Raw genomic sequence first — 4,734 nt, 5'->3', positions numbered from 1 at the left:
CATCATTGTTGTCTTCATGGTTATATTACCTTGAACTTCATGTAGGAATTCTACCAACTTGACTATTTTGCAATTCAATAATTACAGCATCTTGTCTCTCCAATTTGTTGAGGATTTGATTGAATCTAATTTTCATGCATTCTAAGTGTTGTCTAAAGGCACATTGTTCAAGTGTTTCTCTAGGTCCTGCTTCTTCTCCACTTGTCGTTATTAATGCAATCTGTTATCACTCAATCACTCAACTCACTAATGTTAGCTCTTTAAAGAACTTAGAATTGTGGCAATTCCTTATAAACAATCATTGAATAATTGAAAATCTCAAGGGTATTAGGATAAAAGAAAGGAATTGATAGAAGAATCACTACAAGAAATTATAGATTTAACCACACCTAATAGACAACAGTTTTTTGAGAAACTGTTGTCTTTTTGTTATTTAACAACGATTTTGTTGAAAACTGTTGTTGTTAGTCGTGTTTTTTAAAAAAAGACAACAATGTTTAAAAAACCGTTGTCTTTGACATACATAAGACAACGGTTTTTTAAACATTGTTGTCTATGAGATATCTTTATTTGGCATACGACAACAGTTTTAATCAACCGTTGTCTATTAGTGTTGTTTAAAACTATGTTGAAACTATGTTGTCTATTAGTTTTAATCAACATAGTTATTTTGCCTATTTTAAGATGGATGGATTTATATCCCTTTATTAATTTCGTTTTCTTTTTACCACATCGCCCGCACTGCCACCAAAAACCCGCGCTAACCCTAATCGCGATCTTCTCCCCGACGGCGACCGCCATCTTCTCTCCTTCCAGTCCACGCCGGTCACAAGTTCGCGATCGCCGTGGCTCATTTTGTCCCGAGGTGCGTTTTTCTTCTTCTAATCTGGTGAAGAATCATAGCTCCTGAACTCTTTTCTCTCTTCTTTGCGCTTTTCTCGGAGGCATAAAAGTGTCTTGTTCTCTTTTAGTCAATTGTATATCATTTCTTTGAAACCACACTGCCAAAGAACACACCATCAGAAGCATCATGAACCACATATCTTTCCTACAACCTACGTGCCATGTATTACATATATCTTTTTCCATTCTTCCACTTTCATTATCTTCTGTCTTCTTAAAGTTTGAAGTAAACTTTGAGGGCCCAACATTGTCAATGTGTGCAGCATCTTTAGCCAATTGTAATTCTAAATCATCATCATTTTCTGGGTGGGCATCCAAATCTTTGAACAGAAGGCTTCCCCTGGCATCTGAATCTATGTTTAAAATGTCACTGCTAGCTGAAACATCTGGATTTGCTGGGTTTGCAAGGATCCTTTCAATCTTTTCATTTCTGCTAACTTCCTTGTCTCCTTGCAGCATTGTTTGCTTCATAGATTTTTCTAGCAAACAAGGATCATGAACTGCCTATGGCATCTCATCATACTTATGGTCTTCACCTAGTAGTTGATTTGCCCTGAATTCATTGCAATCTTGTGAGAAAGCACCGCCTGCTTTTGCATTATTGTGTTCTTCGTATAGCATAACTCCAGTTTCTTTTCGATTCATTGAGTTTCCACCAATTTCATCTGTATCTTCATCAACTACCAGCCCAGATACAAATTTCTGAGACATGGATGACTCTTTCTTTGAGCATGGTTCCTGCCTAGCTTCCTTCAGGGTTTCCACTGAATTTCCATTATCTTCTTTTATTTCAAGATGTGTCATGAGCTTGTTGTTCTTGTCAATGATTTGCTCTTATATACCTACACTAGATGTTATTCAAACATGATAGGCACAAGATTTTAGTCATCTATGAATGTAAAATAAGATCAGTATGATATTGGAAAATTAAAAGTGTCAAGCAATCTATGTAATAGTTTCAGTGGCACTAGATAACCTCCTAGCTTGTAGAATAGCTTCCTCTTGTAGTTTCTCAATATGCTGAATATTAGAGGATTTCACCATATATTGAATGTTAATTGACAAATTGTTAACTCAAGTTTCTCATAGTTGCCTGCAGACTAGCTTCCTATTTCTTTATTCTTCAATGAAACAATAGTTGCCTAAAGTTTTTCAATATTCTTGCTTGCTTGACAAATTTTTAATCTGCTTTTGGTATTCATTAATAGTCCTATCTTTGAGCTAGAGTTCACGTTATAGTTTATTTCAAATATTTTTTCATCTAAGGTGGTTTTGAACCCTTCACGTTTTTGCACTAAACCCTTCCCTTTCTTCACATCCATAGATAGTTTTTCTCTTATTAGCAGATTCTCTTATTTTAATAATTTAGTTACTTGATTGTATAGATTGTATGCTAAGAATATCTTATGTTTCTTGTTCATTGTGTTAAGATCTTGTTGTGTAAAATACCGGAAAATAGGCGGATATTACTAAGGGATTTTTTCGGAATTTTTGGAAATTTTTCGGAAATTTTTCCGAGCTCGTACGGACGAGTTATCGGGGATAAAAACGGGGTCCGGGAAAGCCTGTTTGGGCTATCCCATTTAAGCAGGAAAAGTTTGATTTTTCTTTTCCTTTTTATTTTCTATTTCTTTTCTTTTCCCCCGTGCCCGCGCCGTCCCTTCTTCACTTCCTCTTCTTTGCATTTCCCGACGGTTTTCCCTTCCCATACCGACGACGCTGCCGATTCTTCATCTCCTTCTTCCTATCGCCCACTGCCGACATCGCAGTGCCTTCCCCTACCCAAGACTCCAACCAATGTTACCTGTTCGCCGGCACCCGAGTACCACCGTCGATGTTCAACCGTGCCCTAGCACGGGCGTCGACCACTGGAAACCCCAGCGCTGCCGCCGCACGGGACATGCCGACCTTTCTTCTTCTCCTCCTCTGAGCGCCGGCAGCCGAGCACCTCTCCTCTGCCCTAGCATCTGTGCCGTAGCCGCTCAGCACCGCCCGACACCTCCGAGCACAGCCGGATCTCTTACACCTCCGCTGAAAGCTTCTACCTCTCCCTCACGAGCCGCCCTTACTACAACCTGTGCCCTAAGCACCGCTATCTCCTCCCTGTGCCCTAGCCGGTCTACCCAGCCGTCTCCTTCTTTGAGTCGCTAGCCGAAGTACTAGCAACATCTCCTGGTCGCAGAGGTTCATTTTTCTTCTGGAATATGGATGCTTCAAACGCTACATAATCCTGTTTGTTGAAATGTCTTTTAGAACTATCGATTGCGATTTGTGCTCTGTTGTGTCCAATTTTGCCATGAGGATTACTGTGTTGGAGTGGAAGTTTATGCTAATTTGGGAATGGTGGTTCTGGTTTTCGCAACAGCAGTTCCGGTTTTGTTCTCAGCAATAACTTCATTGTAGCTCCGGTTGATCATCCGGATTGAGGTGAGTTTTGTTTAGCTTTCGGGTTAATGTAGAGTGATGACATTCAGTAGTTAATTGTTCTGATTTGATGAAGAGAAGGGGTTTGATTGAGGAGTTAGATGCTCCAATTAATATTTATAATTGGATTTGGATTTAGGTTAGCTTCTCGGAGATTTGATATAGCTAATTAATTTATATGCAATTAGCTAAATCTGGATACCATGTATTACAGGACTCTGGTTCGTGACGAGCACTTCGACGTGGAGATTGTCTAGCTCGATCTACATTTGAGGCGGGTACCTTTTGACTTATCTTTTATGATATCGTCATTTGGATATGCATAGTACTTTATAGATGCAAGCAATGAACATGTTTACCTTTGGTATGTCACTGTTTGATATCCATAACATGTTAGATTTGTCGCCTATGTTGTATCCGTGCTTATATCTCGTGATTTGTTGCCATGAGTATCTTAGTTTCTAGAGTGACATACCATGTTTTACTGAGGTTAGGACTAGGTTCTGGACTTTTGGTTTCAGTCATGTGTATCGAGACTGTCTGATACTTAGGTTTTATGCCATGACTGGCTTGTGTACCTCTATTTGTATATCATATATGATTCGTGTACCTAGACCTTGATTCTTGATATGTGCATATTGTTGGTACATATGTTATGGAAGGAGATATGTTTAGGATCTAGGTTGCTATACCATAGAGGACCTGTATGCCCTAGATCCGTGGATTGACCTACTGATACTGTGGTACCCATATTATGTATATATGGATTTTTCTATGTTGATCAGGATATTCCATACTTATTATGTTCAGGACATAGGTTTTTTTGATATTCTATCTGACCTGTGTATTATAGATTTTGGTATGTGACTATCACTTTTACAGTACCCATTTTGTATATATGGATATGGTTATGTTGATCAGTTTTTGTTATGCATAGTGACATGCATCATGATTGCATGCTGTGCGATTGTCGGCTCCACTATGGTTGAGCCCATCGCAAGTTACATGTATTGCACACACCCCCACTCATGGTTTAGTGGTATATCAGGCAGGTGTGTGGCGGTTCTGCTGTTTGGCTCCGTTGGTCATATGACCCAGCGTGGTAGCCGGCAGACAGTTCCGCTCTGTTTGGCTCCGCTGGCATTTAGTGTAGCAGCGTAGTAGCCGGTGGATTTGGCTCCGTTGGTCAGGTGACTCAGCGTGGTAGCCGGCAGAGATACCTCCCCGTCATCGTGTACCGAGAGTTGAGAGCATTGAGCTCCCCCATTTATGATTTGGGGTCAGGACAGGAGTACTCCGACAGCATCCCGTCCACTCGGTCACTCATCAGGAGTAGTGACGACAGAGTGCACGGTTGTCACAGCCCTACCCACTCGGTCTCACCATTTGTGTGTGAGATGACTGACT

General features: G+C 40.4%; 1 long non-coding RNA gene across 1 annotated transcript; it reads left to right on the top strand.

Annotated features, from left to right (window-relative positions):
- The first annotated feature begins 2,915 nt into the window (after positions 1-2,915).
- On the top strand, positions 2,916-3,595 carry LOC122022640. Its single transcript, XR_006123048.1, has 3 exons — positions 2,916-3,087; positions 3,272-3,330; positions 3,542-3,595. It is a non-coding gene; the product is annotated as an uncharacterized LOC122022640 (long non-coding RNA).
- The last annotated feature ends 1,139 nt before the right edge of the window (positions 3,596-4,734 follow it).

This window comes from Zingiber officinale, chromosome 9B (genome assembly GCF_018446385.1).
Source record: "Zingiber officinale cultivar Zhangliang chromosome 9B, Zo_v1.1, whole genome shotgun sequence".
In the NCBI taxonomy this organism is placed as follows: Eukaryota; Viridiplantae; Streptophyta; class Magnoliopsida; order Zingiberales; family Zingiberaceae; genus Zingiber; species Zingiber officinale.
Note: the sequence above shows the minus strand (reverse complement) of the source record. Positions and strands in the feature narration are given on the sequence as shown.